Source organism: Tubulanus polymorphus, chromosome 8, assembly GCF_964204645.1.
Source record: "Tubulanus polymorphus chromosome 8, tnTubPoly1.2, whole genome shotgun sequence".
In the NCBI taxonomy this organism is placed as follows: domain Eukaryota; kingdom Metazoa; phylum Nemertea; class Palaeonemertea; order Tubulaniformes; family Tubulanidae; genus Tubulanus; species Tubulanus polymorphus.
In genome coordinates, this window is record NC_134032.1 from 8,526,936 (window position 1) to 8,551,707 (window position 24,772).

General features: G+C 41.1%; 1 protein-coding gene across 8 annotated transcripts in view; it reads left to right on the forward strand.

Annotated features, from left to right (window-relative positions):
* Window positions 1–325: 325 nt before the first annotated feature.
* Window positions 326–24,772, forward strand: part of LOC141910247 (neural cell adhesion molecule L1-like) — a 48,971-nt gene continuing 24,524 nt past the window's right edge. For 7 of the 8 annotated variants that reach the window (XM_074800975.1, XM_074800972.1, XM_074800979.1 and 4 more), the window contains exons 1-3: window positions 326–396; window positions 11,013–11,073; window positions 23,418–23,495. The gene's annotated coding sequence lies outside the window, so the exon portion shown is untranslated. Of the gene's footprint in view, window positions 397–4,741; window positions 5,004–11,012; window positions 11,074–23,417; window positions 23,496–24,772 lie in introns of those variants that run through there. The other variant, XM_074800971.1, reaches the window with a different exon arrangement.

A 24,772-nucleotide genomic window follows, 5' to 3' on the forward strand; every position in this document is an offset into this window, starting at 1 on the left:
GAGGTTTATGTAATAATTCAATGTCAGGTGAAGACCGTCATGACGACTTTCTGGCCCATGCCGAGAGGGGTTTGAAGAATCTCTCAAATTTTAATTGGATAATCCGAAGGTGAATAACGATTGATGACAAATTTAATTTCGACCCTTTTTTCCTTCAACTAGGCCCAGTGATGATTAAAAGATTGAAAGCAGACATGCATGTGTCCCCGGACAGGATTCGAGCCCGCCTCGTTAATTCGAATTTTGTACCGTACCGTGCTGCCATCTCTCGGTAACAATCCTCTAATTGATGTCAATTAAGTTTATGTGTATTACGTCACTGGTAACGGGTTGCTGGTGTGGGCGCGTACCCGTATATTGTGGATTAATTAAAAACGGCGTTTAATTAAAAACCGGGTGAGTGTTTTACTGTTAAATCACAGATGTGGCATTGGTGTCAAAATTCTGTGATAGAATTTGGGAGTTTTTGGGGCCGGTGACGCGTCTTTTAAGCCTTAAAACCGCGTCAAAATCAGCTTTTGAGAATTTATTTCCGGGTCAAGTCAAATTTAAATTAAGAACAACGGAATGGTTATTTGAATTTTTGTATGGGATGTACGCTGGTGTGTGGCTGTCTGATGCTGGTGAGTTTGGATAATTTCATATAATGCAAAGTCATGAGTCTCGAGTAACTAAAGTATATTTGTTTTCGTTGCGGATTAATTTTGTTGGGGTATTTTCCACTTAATCTTGTGAAAATGGCCAACCTCCTCAGCTGAATTGGTCTTAATACGACCACTTAAACTGAGCAACCATGCCTACGGTTAGATATCATTTTCAAATCATCAAAAATCATGGTTTGTTGGCTAGGAATCATCGGAAAAATATTGTTGTAATATCAAAAAATGACTGACATTTTCTCTTCAACACGATAAAAAGACGTATTTTTAGCAATCGTTCATTTCAGTTTAAAATGGATATAAATGGATTTCAGACTGCTCAGTTTCACTGGACGTATTGACATCAAATTGTTCAAAGGAATCTAGGCAAAATATCCCCAAAAATCTATCCCATACAAAAAAATAAATAGACTTTGTTTTGCGGATGCCTGGCCATAGAGAATACATAAAATTTAGAGGAGGACCACTGACCTCTATTGGAGAGTAAACGAAGAAACAGAAGTGAATACTTCTTTTATGTATAGAATCTATTTTATCAATTAGGAATTGATTTGCAGATCTTTACAAAGCCTACGAAAGTATAGCAAAAAATCTCAAACAAAATAGGACCTTAGCTGGAACGGGCTTAATTTTGTTATACTGCTGCGCCCACCGCAATGCCAGTTTCATATCTACTCAATTACAATCCCAACTGACCCCCTAAGTAGGTGCAGTGCAGATTAGTCTTCGACACATCATTAAATACTTTAGATTCGATTCAACTTTATGATGCCGGGGTTAAGGAGTTGAGGTATCCGCTGTTAATCTCTGAAGCGTGAGGACTATTTTATAGATCTGCTGAAATTAGTCCCAGGAAACAGGATCCAGACGTGTCGAACAGTTTACAGAAATGTGTGGAAGTATATAGGAGTATGTGGAACTCCGTCCTGAGAACTATCTGGGTCCAGAAATGTGGAACTTGGTCGAGAAGTGTGGCGCTGCATTGCGCTAGAGAAATGTTGATCTCTGTGTAGAATAGTAGTTGCGGAATAAATGACTCAGATGTTTTTTTTTCTGAGGAATAAAAAATCTTTTCATTCAGCAGCATTCGATAGACATAAAGATATGATATGATAACTGATATATATTGTTCTCCTCTCTCTCTCTCTCTCTCTCTCTGCTATCGGTATGACTCATTCACGTAGAAAATTTGTTTCTTCAATCATCGGAGTCGGCGTTCCTGTTTCCTCTACCCCTCTTATCATCCATCCGTGAATTGCTGATTTCTTCGTGCTACATGAATTGCTCATTCTTCTTGCTATATGTATGAACGTTCGCGAGCTATTTGTCTGGCCGTTGGAATTCCCACTCGACTCCGTACCTCAGATACTCACTTAACGGTAAAGTAATTAGACTAATCCTCCCCGTGAACTTGTTTCAGCGGATATATTCGATAATTCCATAATTGTCAGTCCTTTTTTTTTCGATTCAGCCATTTTCGAGCTAAACAATCGTATTTGTCATCACTCGTTCACAGTTTGTATCAATACTAAATATCGTCCAGACCGAGTTTCGTAGATAGCTAAAATCAGTTGCGCTCGAAGAAGAAAGTTACGCAGCAGTATCGTGGGTTCACTTGTTGATTCATTGTAGCATGAAGCCACGTTTTAAGTGAAACTGATAAGCGTTTGAAAATCGCCACTGATTTCGTATGGATGAAAATAATCTTCGGACTGAGTTCATTGTAGATTGTTATAATCGGTTGCACTTGAAGAACGAAGTTTAACTCGAGTGTCATCGGTCCGAGCGTTGAATATCAATCATAGCATGAAACCATGTTTAAAGTGAAATAACAGTGTCACTTAGTCACAGTTTGCATCCCTGTTTTTCGGACCAAGTTCGTAGTGATATCTGTGAAAATCAGTTTCTAAAAGTTACACGGAAACATCTGTATTCAATTGTTTTCAACATGAATCGTAGAGTGGGGATGTTGATATAAACATTTGGCCTTTATAGGTTCAGGCCTTTTGTTGTTTTGACTTCAAATAATCAAAAATGAACGAGTTGACTCTAATAAAAGTCAGGAGTCAGGAATGTGGTTCGAATAATAGTATGGTTTAATGCGAGCAGCTGTCTCCTGGCTGACTACCCCCACAGCCTATTTAGGTAATTTATAATAGAGATAGAAGAAGTTATCGATTAGGCCTACGTAACGTCCCCTATACGTGTCTGTTGTATGCATACATATACTGAACTCAGTGAAACAATTAATAATTATGGTCTCATTAATACGTGAGTAATTATGAATAATGATATTAGGTCAGCGCTCTGTTTATCTCTTACTACTCACGGTTTGCTCAATAGTCATGGTAGTAATTATGGATTTCTGGTATTGAGCTTAAAATATATATATTGTCCATTCGGTCATATAGGCCTATAGGCCTAGCTAGGTCAGAGACGAGTACCCGAATCCACAGTTGGGCTGGTTATAGGTTAAGTAAGCTTACCCAAATACTTAATTAGGCAGATTTTGGGTAAAGTACCCAGATATCCAGGAAGATTTTAGGTTAAGTACCCAATTTCAAAGTTGAGTTGAATTTAGGCAAAAAATTCGGACCAGTTCCGCCGATGGGTTGGTTTTAGATAAGCACCTCCAGTTCACGGTTAGGCTAGTTCCATCGTTTCGTTGGACCAAATAATACATAGGCCTTCATATAGGCCTAGGACCAATGTTGGGCAGATTTTGCTCTACTTGCATAGGATATAAGACTTATTTAGTACTATTGATTTGAAGTGAATTTTACCTTAAAACGAATCTTTCATTCATTTCGAGGCCATCGCTTAATTAGCTGACTGAACGATTACCTTCGCCGGAATTGTATTTGAAGCTTGAAACAAATTGGTTCGAATCGTAAAGAACGTGTTGGAAAATATATTCCGTTTTTTTTCTTTTTTGGTTTAGGCCTACTTAATAAGACGAAGTTTACAAAGATTGGCTCCGAAGCCCGAAATACACGTATCTAAAAGAATCTAGCGGAATTTACGTGCTTTTATTTCGTTCAATTAATGTTTTTCGTTATTGGGATATCATCGGATGCCGGCCTGTAGCGTCTGTTTCGCCGACTGGCCTAAAAACAGTTAAGGATTCCGCGTATTCAGTCCTTTGTTCGGAGAGCGTCCTGATTGTAGTTTAAAGTGTCTGCCGGCGAAACTCTAGACTTATGTTACACCTGTTTAAAGCGGGCTAAGCAGATATACCTGTCACTCTCCTACCCGTTCTGTCTACCCCCTTGCGTTCTCCTCTCCCCTCAATTTGTTACGATTTAGCCGATGAACTACGTTAAATTTTTTTTGAGTGAGGTACTTTACTTAATGAAACCCGCGTAAACCATCTATATTCAAATACTTTTGGTTACCTTGATAGTTGTAGAAAATCCAACAGCCCAATTAGGCTAGCTAAATTCATCGAAATAGCCATACACAACCCTCCAATACGCAACGTAGTTAAAAGTTGGATTAAAATGGTGTGCGCTTCGTTAATGACTTAGAACTTACAACATTTTATTAAGGAAAGTTTTTATTTTCTGTTGTTTCATGAATATTTGTACAGCGGAACCTCGTTACAACGAACTCGGATACAACCAATCATCAGATATAACGAATATATGGAATTTTTTTCCGGCGTGAGATAATTTGATTAATTTCATACCGGATAATAACGAACTATCGGTTAGGCCTATAACGAACTGATTATCTGGTCCCGTGAAGTCGCTGTAACGACTGAGGTTCAAACTATATTTTATGGTCTCCCTCCATACACTACGGAAAGGTTGGAGTTTAAATGAATTCCTAATCCTAATGTCCTATCTCTTCTCTTTTCTCCTCTGTTCGATCTGGCCCTTATTTTTTCCTTCTTCTCCCTCACCGGCCGTGTCCTAGTAAGGCCAATTATTATCGGTTATTGAATAATGACTCAGCTGTGAATGTACACACACACACAAGCGCGCACACGCCCCTCGACCTGAAGCGTACACACAGAAGATAATAATACGCATATACTGTTGCATTATGGGAGACGTCTGCTCTCTCTCTGGTGACAGACGGACGAGCGTATAGTGTGTAATGGCCGCCGACGCTGTCACCGATAACAACACAACAGACTGTGCACATTTCACCTACGTTCGAATTGTCAACGGATTAACGATTGTCCCGATGATATCTTTAATAATCGTACTGAATATTCGATAAAGCTACGTTTGAACATCGCGGTCGGGATTTATAGAGATCGGCGGTTATTAAACATTTATATCGGAGTGTACTAAGATAGATAGATAGATATGTTTGTTTTTTCTTAGTTTGATTCTGGTGAGTGCTTTATTTTATGTGATTGTCCGGAGGTTGTGAAAATGTTGTCTTGGCAAAAAATGGGGGGGGGGGTGGTGGACTGCTTAAATGCCAGGTTGGATGCGCTCCTGGAAAGAGAACTGATTCTAACTCCCCACGATAACTTGAATCTCGGTGCTTGTACATAGGGTGGCCACTTACCTGCAAATCAGGGCATTTATGCGAAGGTCAGGGAAAATTCCTTTACAAAAGTCGGGGAATTTTGTTTGAAAAAAAGAGGTTAAACTCAGGGAAAGTCGTGGAAATTTGTTAAGATCGCTAGACTGTGCGTAAAATAAAACAGTTTCTTTCTATGTCACATGTATTTGAATGTGTTAATTGATCGGATTCTTAGCAGATCCAGTCAGGGATAACAACTGGGGGGGGGGCATGTTGGGTATGTCGGGGGGGGGGGCGGCAGGTCAAAAAAGGTGACCATCCTGTAAACTTTCACGTATTTGAAATCTTCACTTTTTATAGACAATGAAGGCGTTTTAATTCTTTGTTTCCCATTCCCAGCCATCTAACCGAACCTACGTATTATCAATATCGCCGAAAATCTGAATTTTTTTCGTTATCGTGTTTCGAGCAAATAGAACGCGCAAATAAAATTCCTAGCCAGCCAGCATATATAATCAAAGCATATGAACTAAAGTAAATACGCGAATACGGGACAGATAAAGATTACATGAATTGACTTTCGTGAAATGGCTTTTTTGTGGTCGGACTTTGATGCGGAAAAAAGCCGTGTTTAGAGGACGGGACGATGTTTGCCTATAACGTATGTGAAAGCAACATTGAACACCGTGAAACACGCTGAACCTAGACAGGAAATAACTGACATTCCGAAGCGTCTACATACGATATTATTGCTATCCGTGTCGATAATATCCTGAATGGTTTGCCGTATGTTTCGATAATATAGTTTTATATATCCGAGTATACTAGCGTTTTTTTTTTTTTTAACGGAGGAAAAAATTATTCGACTGTATAGATCTGGGCAGAGACAGGGGCAGTAGACTAAGGCGTGTGGTCAGTGTTCTACGTATGTTGGAACGGCAGCATTCATTGTGTTATACCGGTAATGTATGACATCGTAGCTTCTGAAGTATCAAGGCTTTCGATCCCCCCAAAAATACAGAACCAAAAATACAGAAATTTAAGCTTAATTTTGGCGTTTTTGTATCTTTTATATCTGATATTTTATAGGTACATTTTAGGTAATTTTTTAGGGGTGGCTGTAATATAAGGAGAATCCCAAAGATAACAAAAAAATGTCATTCCAAAAATGTTTCCTCTTTAGCTAGTATATAGTCTATTTGACATTTCAACTATATTGTTATTCTAATAGTCATCTTCAACAATACTGAGTTACAACAGTGATTATGAAATATGAATAAAAGCGGTGGCTGATTTTCGGAGGGGTTGATACTGCAATTTGCGCCCGGAGTGATATCCGTGCGTCGATGATGTACATTAGACTCTGCTCGAGTCGAGTCTTTTTAGAATTATTGGAAATGTGTGCGATTTTAAAGTGGTGTCTGTGGGTTGGGTGATACAATAAGTCAAATTTATCTGAGTAGAGACGTGATATCTGAGTTGGATGGTACTGCGCGGGTAGATCCGAATTGGATCGTACAGTAGGGCCTAATAGACTCTCTGAAATCAGATCTGGACGGTACACTTATAGACAACTCCCAACTTGGATCTTTTGACCTAAGGTATCGCGATGATTGATATGGTGTGTAGATGGTACAACAGACTCAATGCTGATCTTTTGACTTCGAATTGATATCTGAGTTGGGTTTGGTTGTAGAGTATGTACTTCCCCGAAATTTAAGGTCTTATCTTTTGTATATTCAAATCTATAGCCGAACTCATGTTCCTGACATCAGTTGCGACTGTATTTCTGGGCTAGACAACATTATGCCTGATTCTCGCGAATTAAAAGTGAACCTGGTTCGAAATTTTGCCTGATTCATGTGAGTTAAAGGTGAGCCCATTTTTTTGCCTGATTCATGTGAGTTAAAGGTGAGCCCATTTTTTTGCCTGATTGGTGTGAGTTAAAGGTGAACCCAGTTAGAAATTTTGCCTGATTCATGCGAGTTAAAGGTGAACCCAGTAAGAAATTTTGCCTGATTCATGCGAGTTAAAGGTGAACCCAGTTAGTAATTTTGCCTGATTCACGCGATGTTTAAGATGAACCCAGTTTTTAGCCCACTTGGGACTTAAGTCCCAGCGGGCTATTGCGTTCACTTTTCGTCCGTCGTCCGTCCGTTCGTACGTCCGTCCGTCCGTCCGTCCGTAGACGGAATCCAGTTATTTTGGGAAGTTTTGAAGATGCTTCAAGGTAACGTCTTGATATTTGGGTTACACATGTATCTACCCTAGACACATCTTCAGCCCAAAAACTGGCCCTGTCAGAATCAAGATGGCCGACTGGCAGCCATTGTTGTTCGCCAAAATCAGCACTTTTTACACATTTTTGAAGTTTTTGAGGGAAATTTTGAAGACGCTTTGATCAATTACCTTGATCTTTCGGATATATGTGAATCCCCCAGGGCCCATCAACATAACAAAAATTGGGTCGGTCGGACTCAAGATGGCCGTCCTATGACCTTTTTAGTGCCCAAAAATGTTAATTTTGGCCCGAATTCTGAGTCCTGTAGCTTCCTACTGGTTTGCCATTTCTCATTACAATTTGTGATGGGTGTTCTTTGGAAAGGGATATTTTATACCTGAGACAGGTATTTTTCATCAGCCAATTATGACGCAATTGGCGGCCATCTTGGTGTCACCAGTACTCATTCGTAAGTGGGAAAAAGTTTTTCCACATTATATTGATACCTAAGCGTATTTTGCTACCACAATCAATTAGAAAGTTGTAGCTCATAACGTGTTCTATGATTGTGGTGAGTTTCAAGGTAATTGGAATTCGTATATGGCCACCAGGGGGCGTTGAATAATACAATATCTTAGCATTTCTTTATTATATTCGTACCTATGAATATTTTGTAACCACAATCAATTGGAAAGTTGTAGCTCATGACATCATATATGATTGTTGCGAGTTTTAAGGACATAAGTTTTTCTATATGGTCACCAGGGGGCGTTGAATAGTAGAATAACTTAGTATTTCCTTATTATATTGGTACCTAGGCATATTTTGTTACCATGATCAATTGCAAAGTTGTGGTTCATGACATGTTCTATGATTGTGGTGAGTTTCGAGGTCATTGGGTTTTGAATATGGTCACCAGGGGGCGTTGAATAGTAGAATGACTTAGTATTTCCATATTAAATTGGTAACGAGGCATATTTTGTTATCACAATCAATTACAAAATCGTAGCTGCTGACATGTTCTATGATTGTGGTGAGTTTTAAGGTCATTGGTTTTTGTAAATGGTCACCAGGGGGCTTTGAATATTGAAATTGTTAGATTGTTGAGCATTTGAAACCACTTCCCAAGTGGGCATGGTGTCCCTGGACCCCTAGTTTGTCTGATTCGTGCGAGTTAAAGGTGAACCCAGTAAGAAATTTTGCCTGATTCACGCGAGTTAAAGGTGAACCCGGTTCAAAATTTTCCCAGATTCACGCGATGTTAAAGGTGAACCCAGTTTTGAAATTCTGCTTGATTCATACGAGTTAAAAAATGAACGCGGTCGCCACTCGAGGCGTCTGTCTCACTTCCTTCGTCGTACGGGCGTGTGTGTGTGTGTGTTCAAACATACGTAGAACCACTATTCAATACGGTTTAAATAGGAATTGTATTCGGCAGAAATTTTCTAGGTTTGCCTATAAAATATTCATAACCGGTCTGCTCGGTACTGTATGCTCTCCTAGTCTGATGATATATAAACCTGTCTGAAAATACTTATTCGGAAGAAAAAAAATCTACATGCTTTAACTATCAGTGAATTCATTGAGCGCTTATGTTCTTCTCGGAGAAAAAACAAAGTCTTTTTTACTGAAATTTCAGAAGTCAGTTTGATTTTATGATGAGGCAAATACTGCTCCTGAAATTTAACATTTCGGCGTGAATGCTTTATTGATGTTGCAAAAGCCGTTACAATAATGTTTATATGCATTGATACCTAGAAGTATTTAAGGGGTTCTGCATTGGAGTCCATGTGCACTACCTCATCAATATTGGCGTTTCGAAAATAATAATTACGAATTTCGGCATTTATTTTGTTATTAAACATACTTCATGACTCTAAATTTCATTTGGATAAATTTTGATAATTAGTTTTTGAGGGGAATGTGTACTACATCATCAATATATCGGGGCTAGACTGGTTGCTAGTAAATTCAATTCAATAATCGATATATTCAAATCCAAATTAAATTTATTGATCCGAGATGGTTCATATATCGTGAATCGAGCCTCTTCCATCTCTGCTGCAGAGATAAGCCTGTTGATCATCCAGCATCATCCATGGCTGCAGCTGTACATATAGCCTGTCATCATGTCATCATCTCCCCGGCGAGAATTGATGCCTGACGGGGCGATTTATAGCTTCTGCTCGCTAGTTATCGTCAGGGTCAAGGTCGCTGGGACATTCACCACTGTTTTTACGTAGTTTATGTATGTATAGCATCGAGAGTTTTGGCCGTCAGTTTTTACGGGCTGTGTGGCTGCGGTAATTACCAATGTTGTTGCTTGGCAACGTGTTAATTGTGCTTGATGTCGGTAGGGTTGACTTAAATATATATATATTTACGCGGTTTCAACGCTTGGGTGTCGTATGTGAATTTCGAATGAACCGGGTCTTTTTAAAAAGAGAAAGCTAAGGCGAAAATTAATTGATAAACGTTTTGCCAAACATTAAGCGATAAGGATAAGCCTCCTAATCGGCCGGGTCACTTTTGTAAACTGCGATCAAATTTGTTTATCTGTTTATTTCTATAACTGCCAGGTCTGTTATTGTTAGCTTGATCATGATCTTTTGATTTATAAGAAGTAATGCACAGTGTAGAGTTGATTTTTGAGCTCAACAGAAATGATAAACGAGGCATCAATTTTTAGCCTAGCTTTGGAATTTTTTTTGACGGTGTGATAGATAGGATATTTCTGAAAACCTAGAGAAAAAATCGGGGAAAAACTCACGGAGTTTGACAAATTTTGCAAAAAGAAAAACCCTGAAAACCACATGGAATTAAGATATGTGTTCATAAAAAATGAATGAATTCTAACATTTCGACCTAGATCGTTCTCTGATTCATGGAATTTTTTGTCTTATATAACATATGTAGAAATCAGGGAAAACTCAGGGAGTTTGTAAATCGGCGTAAAGTTGCCAGCAGCCACCCTGTGATATAGCACGGGTATGATATGGTATTAATATTCGCTTTGCTACGGTTATTTTGAATTTGAATATACATGTAAATCGGCAATTCAATTGAATTAACTGGCAATGCACCTAGCCCCTACATCGACGAAGCATAGGACATGTTCACTCAGGGAATATGCTAATTGCCATTGAAATTCATTATTAAAAACCGATGAAAATTCATGGAATAGAAAATACGAGTCATGAATTTTATTTAATTACGAAATAATCGCTGATGTAACACAAAATTGATGACGAAACAGTGTACATCGACTAACACGGTACCCCTTTGAATTATGACATTAACCCTTTTAGTGCGGCGTATAAATCGATGATGGACATTGCTAATACACCGCATCACGGTGTATTGATATAATCAATTAGTTTTCACAGTGAAATATTTGTAACTTACTATACACCGTACAGTGGTGTAGATGCACCAAAGGGTTACGTGCCAGTTAGCCAACGCATTGCGTTGGAATTTTAGAGAAAAAAAAAATTCAAATTATCTCCAGCACTTCGGTTATCGATTAGCGCTGTAAAGGGTTAAGTTATCTGTATATGAAGTACTGATTTATACTAAAAACAATCCTCAGATTCATCCTATCATTCTTTTATTATAGATGTGCTAATATTTGTCTTCATTATATTTTTCAGTGTGGATTATTTGTCAATTACGAGGGATATAGAATCAAATAGGATTCAGTAATAAAAAGAGGTAAGACATAGATATTTGTTTGTTGTGATAGATTGATCCGGGGCCCATCCAGTGGCCAATTTTAAAGGACTTGTCACAGCATAAAAGGGCCGATGTCCGAAGAAGCAATGTTGTATGTGTACTCCACACTGAGGGGCATTCTTGAATTGAAATGTGCTAGTTGTCTTCGTTCAAAAAATGAAAAAGGGCACCCAAAAACATTAGAAGGACCTGTACAAGTCTCACAATTGCCCTGGATGCTGAAGTCTCCCGGCCTTGCACCTTAAGAACACACTCATGGCCCGAGTCCGGACCCAGTACCAACCATCACCACGGCCAGAGTTCGAAGTCTGAAAATGTTTTATTAAATAAGATTTCGATCTTGTGGGCTCAATAGCTCTATTCATCCTGCAGTTTGTTATAAACACAGGGGGCAGGGGGCTGAAAGCAGCTCAGCTAACCTGCCCGTTTCTGCGTTGTTGCTGAAATTGCGGTTTGATACCAGTTGTGCACGCGTGTGTGTATGTGTGTGTAACCTGTTGACACACTTCACAATGAAAAAGTCAACCAAAACGCAATAAGAGTTGTGAAATAATGGTCGCTCGTTAGGTTGTTGTTTGTGACCTCACCCGTATATGTTCTGGGTTTAATGTCGGGTGCGTTTAACTTGTCACTGGTTAATCGATCATCGCCTGAAATTGTACGTCTATGCGGAAAAAAGACTCTCTCGGTATCGGTTTCTCTATGTAACTATGAATGTCGCCTCACTCTACCTCTCCCTCAACATATCCCCCCTCACTATCGCGCTCCCCTCACTCTCTCGGTATCGGTTTCTCTATGTAGCTGTATGTGAATGTCGCCTCACTCTACCTCTCCCTCCCCTCACCATACCTCCCTCACTATTTCGTTCCCCTCACTCTCTCGGTATCAGTTTCTCTATGTAGCTGTATATGAATGTCGCCTCACTCTACCTCTCCCTCCCCTCACTGTATCTCCCCTCACTCTCTCGGTATCGGTTTCCCTATGTAACTATATGAATGTCGCCTCACTCTACGTCTCCCTCCCCTCACCATATCCCCCCTCACTATTTCGTTCCCCTCACTCTCTCGGTATCAGTTTCTCTATGTAGCTGTATATGAATGTCGCCTCACTCTACCTCTCCCTCCACTCACCATATCTCCCCCCGCTATTGCGTTCCCCTCACTCTCGGTATCGGTTTCTCTACGTAACTGTATATGAATGTCGCCTCACTCTACCTCTCCCTCCCCTCACTGTATCTCCCCTCACTCTCTCGGTATCGGTTTCCCTATGTAACTATATGAATGTCGCCTCACTCTACGTCTCCCTCCCCTCACCATATCCCCCCTCACTATTGCGTTCCCATCACTCTCTCGGTATCAGTTTCTCTATGTAGCTGTATGTGTCGCCTCACTCTACGTCTCTCCCCTCACCATATCCCCCTCACTATTGCGTTCCCCTCACTCTCTCGGTATCAGTTTCTCTATGTAGCTGTAGGCTATGTGAATGTCGCCTCACTCTTCCTCTCCCTCCCCTCACCATATCTCCCCTCACTATTGCATTCCCCTCACTCTCTCGGTATCAGTTTCTCTATGTAGCTGTATGTGTCGCCTCACTCTACCTCTCCCTCCCCTCACCATATCTCCCCTCACTATTGCGTTCCCCTCACTCTCTCGGTATCGGTTTCTCTATGTAGCTGTATATGAATGTCGCCTCACTCTACCTCTCCCTACCCTCACTCTGATGTTCCCCTTAATCTCTCCGAATCAGTTTCTCTATGTAGCTGTATATGAATATCGCCTCACTCTACCTCTCCCTCCCCTCACCGTATCTCCCCTCACTATTGCGTTCCCCGCACTTTCTCGGTATCGGTTTCTCTATGTAGCTGTATATGAATGTCGCCCGTTGATCTGAATAATTAATGGTTTTACTGATTGTATATAAACCTGCTCGGAATACGAGAGATGACCATTTTCTGTGCAGGTAAAATTCCCGCCGGGTTTTCACCTCAGATTTGATATAGACGTACGTATATATAAATATATGAGCTACATTTTCATCGGATCGGGTCCTGCTTTCTCTCAGATTAGTTGATATCAATGGCAATACCGGTCTTAAGCCAATTTTAGTCGAGTTCCACAGGCGAGACCTAGGATATGACCAGGCTTAGATCATTTGCAGTGTTTTCCATATGCTGATATTTTTCAAGGGGCTGCAATCATTGTTAAACGTATGACATCGTCGCTGCTGAAGAAGCAAGGCTTTCGATCCCCCCCCCCCAAAATACAGAAAATTAGGCTTTCTTTTTGGGTAATGTTCCATTTCTGGTAGGGACAGTATGTATTTTATAAGGAGTGGCTGATTCTGGGGAAGGTGGATATAGATATGAAAGGGTCGACCGCCCTTCTTAAACCTGTTGTGGAGCCGCTGGCTTCAGTCTCGTTAAGGTAGAGTTAGGATAAATACATGGAGCAGATCCGCTGTTAAGACCTAACTTTAAGACCAGCCTAAGGTGATTTTTCTGAAGTCGTGTCGTAGAAATATATAAGCTTTGATCTGTAACTAGTACAGCCAATCTTACAATTCAATTAGATCAATGCAGGTACGAAAATCTTCCGACCATAGACGGATTTCCGACCTTTTCTTTCATTTTCTTCATTCTTGAGATCAATGTAAATCGCCTCAATCGCGCGCGTCATGTCGGAGCGCTCCGTAGTTAGGAGTGCTCCTTAAGGCGGTTCTCGGCGGTAAAACCAATATGGCATCTCATTCGACAAGCGGCTCTAATTCAGGCCCAAACTATTAACATTTTGACGTAAGGAACGTATTCCCCAAAAAATTCTTTAAAAACAAAAACATTTTCCGACTTTTTCAATACATGGGCTGTTTTCATCCCTGTCAATGTACATATAAGCTCAATCCTGTGATAAATCTGGATATTTTAAGATCAGTCATTGATAAAACAAGTCTTTTTGACTTGTCACATACGGGTTGGGAGTCCTGTAGACTTCTCTTTATGCGGCGTATAATAGTTTATGGTCACGGTTTGATGGTTGTAAAGGATATGACCTCGGATAATTGTCCTGTTTAGATCCCTTGTATTTTCGGGACTAGACTTGTTTTTTTTTCTGGTTGACAACCATTTTGATTACGGCCATTGAAAGGCATTCTACCGTTTTGTGCGATTAGAGGCTTCATACACATTCAGCGAATTTTGAAATTTAGGAAAAATATATCCCTATCGTTTTGGCAAAATCGAATATTTGTAGAAAAATTGGCCTGGTTGGGAAATTTTTCGAAAGAAAATGGTCCCAAAGTAGAATTTCAGAATTGATTGTGACGAAGAAATGGCGAATTTTTATTATTATCGAAGGACTGAAATATGCGAAAATTGTTGAGAATTTTCTTGTTTTGAAATATGTATTAGTGGATTTATACGGCGTTTAGCGTGGGTAGAAACGTGACAAACGTTTGGAAAAGGAAACTTGAAATGTCGAAAGAAATGAAAAGGAAAGTATTTTTTTTCGGAATAACTAAATTCTTAGTTTCTATGTTCGCATTGCCCTACTCCGACCGTTTTTGCTGACATTCTTCGTATTCGTCTTTGTTAAAATCGTGTTAGCCTTTTCTTCCAACTTGAAACGAATATCTGACGAAAATAGAAAACTTCTCCGAGTGGGCTGCTATGTATAGGCCCTATATGCACAGTATATAGCTCGAAATATGTTTAGTGGACGAGTAATGAATGGGCCAGGTATTTCTTAATCGAATCAGGCTTTTTTTTCCGACGGTCGGGAGTGTATTGTATTTTCGTTCGAAAAGGAAAACCGGTTTTCCAATCCCGTGAATGGAATTGTTTTCGTTTTTGTTCTTATCAGGTGTCGACTGTATTGAATATAGGAAAAGCATATTTTAGAAAAAATGTAAGAGACCTCGGTGTGCGAGGGCAAGAGTAGGGGTAGGGGCGTCGTGTCAAAAACCTTTGCGCATCGACGACGAAGTAATTCCAGACAGATGGGCGTAGGGCGACACGAATGACCGAGCTGACCAATTTAGAGGTCATCATTTCCTGACCACCTGAACTATTGGACCAACGTTTCACCCGAAGACCTGCTACCCCTATACCCTAGCTGGCGATGCTTGGCGTTGGTAGCTGTTTTATATCGAGGCGGTATCACGTTTGCGTTCGGTTTCTATTATTTGATTATTCTCAAGGGGGCTACGCGCACACATTCTGCGATACAAGAGGTTCTATACGGGCACTTGGTGTATTCACTACTGGCGCTGCTATGGGAATGTATGGAATCTTTGTACAGGCTATACAGATTTAGACCGCGTGTACGTGGTATAGTGTACATGTAGGAAGTTTCTGTTTGGGCAATGTATGCTATCGAGGCTCGATTTATGCTATTGATAGAGAATATCTTCTTCTAAATTGTCGATGTATCGAAGTTAGGTATCCCGGTTTGCTTTCGTTTCGAGGTTCCAATCGCCAGAAAAAAACGCAGAAACTTACGATGATTCTATGATTGTGAAATCGCGAATTGTTTGGTATCCAGTCGGGATAGTTTCGACAAATACACAGTTCCGTCATATACCGCGATACTGTCAAAATCTTCATCATTATTCGTCTAACAGATCCTTGACATCAAACCGCTCTACCGCCACCCTTTTAAATGCCAACGCTGCTCTTTTAACGCCCACATTTGAATTTCGGCGCTACACTCGGCCCCGGGACGAAACCCTGCCACACACTAGACCGGTTGCGCAGAGTTGCTGCAAGAAAACTGCGCACCCTGTCTAATGTGGCAGGGGTTCGTGCCGTGGCTGACTTAGAGAGATGCCATCAGGTTTTAATCCCTACCGCGGGAGGATGGAAAAAATACAGCGTGTTTCGAAAGCCTATTTTCGTGACTAGCGTTAGGAGACTGAGATATATTGTTATTAGGAATTTGGGGTAAAAAGCTGAAACTTGGTACTACTTGGGTCATTTGATTATCATATAAATTTACACACCAAATTTCAGCTTTTTACCCCAAATTCCTAATAACAATATATCTCAGTCTCTTAACACTTGGTCGGCCCTGTGGCAGAATCTGCTATCATTTGACTATCATTTAATTTTTGTTTCAACTCGGATTTCATCGGGAATTATTGCCGCCCTGCTCGGCGATATTCTACACCCACCCTGGTTGGGTTTTATCTATCGACCGATCGGGGAGTTCGAGTATATTTATATAGGTTTCATACTAGTAGTAAATACGCTCGGTTCCAGGAAATATCCGCGGACAGCTGTGAGCATAAAACACAATATGGCAGGTCTTAATAATATACTGCGCTACTCAAATCCTCGAATGTACATGTATATGCATGTATTTAAAAAATCTAGCTTACTACAAGCGGAAATGATTGGGGTTCAAGAGTTTGAAGGGTTTGATAATTTGAATGTGTACCCATCTGCGACCCAGATGCTGCGGTTGATGAAGTAGATGAAATTGGTTCTGATCAATTCATAAAAGAGACCCCTAAAAATCTAGAATCTTCCAAATTACTGACATTGAAGTTAAAGAGATCCGTTTTGGAATTCTGAACGCTACAACGGCCAGAGACTGATAGTAAAATCCCACGATAAATGAAGAAATGTCTACAAAGTTAACCAAAATATTAGAAATATTTCGGGTGGTTACTACCACCGTTCTCGGACCCTTTAATGGACCATTTTAGACTGATGAATAATGGTGAAATATTTCAAATATTTTTGATAAACTTTTTAGACATTCATTTATTGTGGAATTTTATTATCATCATCTCATCACGGACATTGTGAGCTACAGCTGATTCAGCCAGAGACTAGTTCGCACGGTAATTGCGTAAATTTTACGGCCGTCTTAGTCCCATATTCTATGACATTTAAGACCACGTTTGGACTTAATTCGTGAGTGCGCAATTGAGACCAAGGGCTGGCTCCATAGTAAATTCATACTTAGTCCAAAACTGGTCTCAAATCTGATGACTGCATTGCGATAAGAAAGAGACAGCGAACTTTCACCTAACTGGCCTTAAAACTAAGATTCGTTTTATATCATTAAGACTGAAGCAATTAGATTGGCTATAGAACTAAGATGGTCTTAAACTGGTCTTAAGTCTTAAGCCATGACTATGGAACCGGCCCATGGTCGAAGCCTTATTTTTGTTCGATAGATTTTTGTGTGATAGCCTTTTCAAAAAAAAGTATGTTAAAAGAATGGGCACTTTGAAGTTCCGATTTGGCGGAAGTCTTTTACTGAAGACCCCCTGGATTGGTGCCCCCTCCTACCACGGATGTGTAACTGGGTCCCTCGTAATCGGAATTCTGACCGCGTGTTCTCAACAGGAAACAATCAGTCGAGACGAATAATGACTTCGGCTCACGATTCGTGGAGTCTAAATCAAACAAACCGGAAATTCGCAGTCATAACGCATTTCGTTGAATGATAACTGATCAAATATTCAACAGCCGCCAACACACACTTACAGCCGATACACGGGTTGTACGAGAACCCAGGGCCGGATCTAGCCTAGGGTTTCGAGTACTGCTCAGCTGTGAGGCAGGCGCGTTGGAAGCAATGTTTTATTGCCGCGGCCAAATGCCGATTTTGGACTGATTCTTAATATTGCTGCGACGAATTGACTAAGTAAAAAAAAACGTCGTTCAGTAAATTATTGCCGCTGCGGTCGCTGCACTTCCAACGCCGCTGTGAGGCATCTGTATCGTTGAAAATTTTGAATTTTCAGGGCTTTGAGATGCAGTCCGAGTTAATTCGGGGTATCAAATCGTTCTGTGCATCCTCAAAATATGACATTTTGACCCGTTAAAGAAAAAGTCATTTATAAAAAAAGAAAGTTTAAAACCCATTTTTCGATTATTCAAATTGACCATTTTGATAACCTGAACTTGAAAAATAGATCTGGGCACTTCTACAATATCGTGAGTACTGTTCAAGTGGTTAGAAGCAAGGAGCAGTAGTAGCGGTAGGCTAGTATCGCAATGTAGACTCGGTTTTACAGGCCTGGTTTTAATCCGACTCGTATAAATAACCTAGCCTGATAACATTATCTAAACATGTAAAACCTGCCCGATGATGTACTGCGTGAAACCCGATTTCATTATTTTGTCATAAGAGATAAACGCTGCGTTTATGTATATAGGTTTATTATCTAATTATAAAACGTATATGTGCGCACATTCCCTTAACCTGGTTATCAATGAAAATAACTGTCGGAGGCCTCACAGGGGCGACCGACGTGGGCAGGGCTTCGTAAGCCGCGCGAGCCACATTCGTCCCGTGCCTAATTAACGAGTGCGCTCACATGTGAACCACTCAGTCAAAATCAAACAACGCTCAAGTGAAGTGATGTGAATGACTTCCGGAACCGGTTGCAATTCAAACGCAACAATTTGACACATGCTAAAATTTGGCTCGGGCCTGGTCCGACGTTATTGGTCGGGTCAAACAGGCACGGGCCCATTTGGCACCCGTGGGAACAGTTGTTCCGAGCCTAATTTGGCATGGGGCAAAAATGCTTAAGCCTGGCGCACACGAGGCAATTTTTAGTCGCCTGTTGCTGCGACCGATTTGCAAGCAACCGTTGAGCAATCGATCGCTTGGTGTCGCCGGTGTGCTACCACTGGAGACGGACAAGCGATTATCTTTCCTGGCAAACATCTGTATCATGTGACTTGTCAACATGGCCACGCTACAGCCTCCACTGGTGCCGTATTCGGTTGAATCACATGATAATTGTTCTCCCTCTCATTGGCTAGTTGATGAGTCGCTTGGTGTCTAACTACCGCACACGGGCAACTCCCGAGCGATCGCCGAGCAATTTCTCGGTGACGAGCAATTTTTCGTCACCCAATATCAAACATGTTTGATATTGGGCGACACGGAGCAATTCCTGTCGCCCCTTGCCGCAGACGAGCGATTTTTTTGTTCGACGCCGAGCAATTCGGGCGGTTGCTCGAGAATTGCTCGAAAACTGTCGCCCGTGTGCGCCGGGCTTTATGTCACTGTGGTCGTGGCTATACGTTATTTCAGTGTCTGGACCTCTGCGTCCCCCTACTTAGATTGCCTAATACCTGGACTGATGACTCGCTATGCCAGGCTCGGATCGGTTTCTGAAAATACCTCGCCAGACGCACCGCTATCTTCAGTCGCCAGGGTTTGAGTGTCTCGCGCTGAAGCTCTCGCCTTGTGTTGCTGTGAGCTTCAACACATCGCGATCAAACCCTGGCTAGCGATGATGGACCATGCATGGTTTTACGGGGGAACTTGCTAATTTCAAATGATCAGGGCACCTTGGGGATGAGGGGGTCATGACCCCCCTTTTGAGCGCCACTCAAAAATGGCTCAGAAAATTTTCTTAACCAAGCTGTCTCGTGAAAGATGTATTAGACTAATCTTTCAACTCAGTTATCGGAAATACCTTCGCTACTATGTCCTTGATCGGTGGTTCCAAAGATGCAGCCATCTTTTCTGGAAGTGTCTGATGATGAGGTATTTGATGATCTTTTCAGTCAGCTGATGACTGTGATAATGCGATGATGTCATTTTGAGGAGATTTATAATGGTAATGATAATGTTATATAACGTGAGGATGTCATAGAGGATTTATTGAGCTGGCAATCTCATCTGAAGGGAAGAATTTGACGCGGTGGTAGGTGCATTCATGTAATGTCGAAGGTAGCCACATTGGATTCTCTGTGCGTAGGCAGCTGTGCGTAGATTGGTTTGTTACACATTCCTCGATACACACTCCTACAGTTCCAGCACCCTGGATTTATGCAATCCAGCTTCTCTCTCCGCCTGCCCGTCTCTCAGTGCGTCTGCCGTTATATTAGTTCCGTAAAATTACTATACACGATCAATAGTTTAATCTTTACGTTGACTACATAGAGAGAGTGAGAGAGGGTGGGGGTGGGGGTAGAGTGAGAGCGCAACACTGCACGATAGGTTGACGGAACAGACCTGACTACGACTAACTTATTACATGCTCTGCAACTTCCATGAATATCGAAATGCTCTCAGAATCAGAATATTTTCCGAGTTCATTTGTTTTATGAAAGGGAACTGTGTGGGGAACTCTTCTGTAGAACCTTTATAGGTTTCCTCGGTTTGCCAAAATATGTTTACATGGAAACAAAGATTTTGGAGATATCGGGTATTTTTTGTGCGAGCGGGAAAGGAGGAAGGTAGACAGGAGTAGATGGCCGGACATTGGCAGATCCAGGGGTCAAATCTGAGTACTGACCGAGGGCTCGATGCCCTGGCTCCCAGAGGCAGAGATAGAAATAGAGCCAAGGGGTGAAGACGTAGTTGTAGACAAGATAGAGAAGGAGTTTATGGACATAATAGGAGGGAAGGATGATGATGTTTGGTGCAAGACTATTAACCAGATCGACTCCAATTTGAGAATCAGGTCACCAGATTATCTATCGAATGAATGCAACCTCGAGACGAGCATCGATTCGTTCACTCAATAAATCTGATTCATGAAGAAATCATTATTCGAATCAGCGAGTCTGACTGGTACAGTGACCCGATAACCCATATATCTCGTGAGTACGATATAATACGCTTAGAAACCAGTTTCCTTTTGAGGTCGGTGAATTCCTCGTTTCTTTTCGTCGAAAAAAAGCGATATTTGATGAAGCGCTCTCCAACTCGAGGTAGAAACGCTTACGAGTAGGTACACTCCCTAGTCCCCCCCATCGCCTCGTTAAACAAAGCTACTAAAGTAAATAGTCGCTTTTGATATGAATCCGTTTCGATAGAATTTATAATTCGCCTCGTATACACGACCTGTCTTTGATTGCAGATAGTTTTTTTTAAGCCGATAAAGTAGTGTACAGCAGCTCTCCCCCTCCCCATTCCCCTCTCCTCCCATGCCGATATCTAGATATTTTATCTATAGTTTGAAAAGGAATGCCGCAGTCAACCTTCTATCTGCATTTTTCCTTTCCTTTGTTTAAATGATTGGGGAATTTCTGATATCCATAGACACTCTCTAGAAAAGTGGCTTCGGTGTTGTTACCGCCCCTCCCCTATCCCCCCCTCCCCTACTAGAGGCTCTTCCAGAAAATACTTCTAACATGAATCGGCCTATTAATGTCGTCAAATTGCCCTGCAAACCACCCATAGAAGAGATGGATGGCCTGATAAATACGTATGACATCAGACTGACAAAAAAGGTGGCTGCCTCCATAAATCCCCACATGACAACACAAATAACCCCCTACAGATGCTTTCGGTAGGGCCTAAAGAAAGCCACCTGTAAGTCTCCCTATGACATCATCAGATTAGGTTCTCTCATCTCGAGTTATTCAAGGAATGACAGTCATCATGTCTTGGCTATGAGTAGCTGTGTGCTTCTCATCGGGCAAACGCAGTCAGTGTTTATGGTCAGTTCTAGGAATCTAATCAACCGCCGGGTGTCACTCAGAATCTACTCTCAGTTTTTCCGAGAATTTATTTCGATAAGCACCACCGCCAAGCACCACCGCCGCCGCCATCGATCTCCCCTGTAAAACTAATACACATTATACACTGCATATGGTGCATTGGCCTCAAAACCTGGATTTAAAAAGCGTCAAATACATCTGCGGATAACTACGATTGAACTATTTTCCAAGGACACGATATGTGTATTTCTGAACTCTATAGTATTTACAGAGTTTCATGATTAATGAAGCCAGCCATTTTTTCCCGAAACTGTCTATAGGGTTATTCGGCGATGTCATATGGGGATTTCTCAGGCAGCCATCTTTTCGGAAAGTGTCTATTTAAGGGTAAGCCACCTTTTTGTGGCAGCCACCTTTTCTAGGAATGCAATCTGCAATGGGCAATTTGATGATATCATATGGATGATGTCATTTATGGAGGAAGCCATAGGGTAATCTGATACCGATTTGATGTGATGTCATAGGGGGATTGATAGAGGCAACCGTGCTTTCAGCAAGGATCTAAGCGTGTAGGGGACTATTTTATGGTCTTGCCAGAGCCTATGTTAGGGGTTTTTTTATTTTCTGGGGGCAGCGACTTTATCTCTGGAAAGGTTTGTGGTTATATCTCATCGAATAGATGGCCGCCTTGGGGAATCCACCTATGACATCATCTAATTTTTCCCCTCAATTGTTGGCATTGCGTATATAGTAGTGGGATAGGAAATGTTTAATGGCATAACCGGAAATTTCAGTAATCAGCATCGAAAAATTCGTGACCTAGATATTGTGTACACAACAAACTTTCGGTCGAGTTTTTCTAAATAAGGTGAATGACACTGAACATTGTGTGTGCAGCGAGTGGGTGTTTTAGTGAGTGAGTGAGGTGTATTCATTAGTATCAGTCTGTATATAGAGGCGTGCGTGAGTCATTGAACCGTCTTATTAGTGTAATCTAAGTACAAACGACTACCTAACGACTTTAATACAGTATAGGATATAATCGCGCGGATATATAGACAGTGATATAGTGTTCTAAAGTGTATAATACTGTTTACTAGCGTTATAAACGCCTTAACTCGGGATTTACTAATATCAACGTAGGACAACGTTTCCTGTCTCGCCCGAGCTATGTACAGTGAGTAGATGATGGTAATTCGATCATAACAAATAGTTAGATAGTAAGCTTTTATTCACGGTGTCCTATTTCGTGAGATATTTTTAATCTTACGGACAGTTAGGTTATTAAAGATGGTTGCCTATGTTTAAATTCCTATATGATAGGCCTATCGTCTACAGGTTGCCCTCTTGACGACTGAAGCTGGCATTTCTACTAGGCTGGGGCTGGAACCGCAAATCATTCAAAATGAATAAATCAATGAATTGTATTGCTGTTCGGGCTTCAGTGAGACCCTTATTCTTGAATCATCAATCTGTATGTGTGTATGTCGTTGACGAAACTTGGGCACAATATTAGTACGGGGATCTAGTTGTGCAGTGCCCAGAATGGGCCCAGTGCGCCACCTAGCAGCAGAACTAGGCACTAAAAACTTTTTCAGCGACATGACCTTGAAGAATACTGCATAACTGAAACAAGGTCAAAATTCAATAAGTTGTCTTGAGAAAATTTAGCTATTGACCCTAGGTAGGCCTACCAACATATCTGAAATTCTATGGGAACTGACGCATGGATTCGGTAAATTCGGAGTTCGAGTCTGAGTCCGAGAACCGTTGTCGGCTATGGCCATTACCCAATGAATATCCTAACGATGTACCTAAATTACAATTCGGTACATCGTAGTAATTCATTGAGGTCATTGCCCGATTTGATATCACTTGTAAATTTTGTTTGTTTTTTACTCGATAGGTATCGCCGAGAGTTGAACAGAGTTGAACGCAGAGTTGTGGACACCACACGCAAACAACGCACAAGAGATTTTTAACAGTACGTACTTCCGAGTGGCAATCCGCCCGCAACTCTTATCCATGTTTTCCTAAAAGTTCCAATCGAACGGGATACCAGCGCTCACTAGATGGCGCAACAAAACACAGGGGCCCGGTTTTAGAGACTGGCATTACCTTTTACCCGGGGGTTAACTCAATTGATAATGAATTGAGTTAACCCCCCCGGTTAAAGGTAATGCCAGTCTATAAAACCGGGCCCGGGTTGATATTCGTAGTGAAAAGCAGTTCATTTTCAATGAAATTTGAAGTCAATTTTTAGGCTTCCGAATCCGTCGATGCCATCGGATATCTATGAGATGGTATAGACTTCGCTGAGAATTGATTCAACGATGAGAAAAGTTTATTCGAATTTCATTGAAATGTTGAAGAGATTGAAGCGCGGTAACCGGGTTCAACTAGCGATCCCGGCGGATTATCACCCGAGTCCTCACTCGCCACTATAGCGTTATCGGTATCCGGTTGGAAAAAAATAACTTTCCTTGAAATTCAAATTTCTATGGATAGAGATTTGAGGGAAATTTGCAGATGGATCAATACAAAAAAAAAAGAGATGGAAATATGTTAACGACTTCCACTTTGCCCGCCATCATCCTCATTGTTTCCTACTATGGACAAAGTTACTGCGCAAAGGTCCTCTTTGCTTGGTAATAGGTCTATTTTTAGTCAAAGGTTTGGAAATTCCAGCGCGATCAATCTACATCTAGCCTTATTTGGTAAAGCCACTCATCTCGCACAAACTCTCATTTGACGCCGGTATCTATATCCGCATTCTGGAACCTGTTCCACTTGCTGCCGGGGACCGTCCTTCGGGCGTAGGGCATTTTATCAGTTTGGTTTCAAAAACGGATCATCCACGCTTCGCATGTGTTCAGGACCTTACTAATTTTGATTGAAAATGAACTACTAACACTAGATACATAGATAATAGATATTTATATATAGGCCTAATGTATATTTAGATATAAGATATTTAGATATATTGTATGTTTAGGTATATAGATAGGCCTATTTAGACATTAGATATTTTATAATCAGCACATTTTTATAAGGTGATTGTCCTTACCTCACGTTTTTGTTCGGGATTTCACCTGAGACATTTTTAATTGATAGTGAACTAAAAACGCTGGACAGACATTTTGTACGCATGCTTTCGTAAAGTGATCGTGCACCCTTCACATAGCGATCATACCAGTTTACACCTACGATTGAATATGAACTACGAACACCAGCCAGACTCAAGACATTTCATAAGCGCGC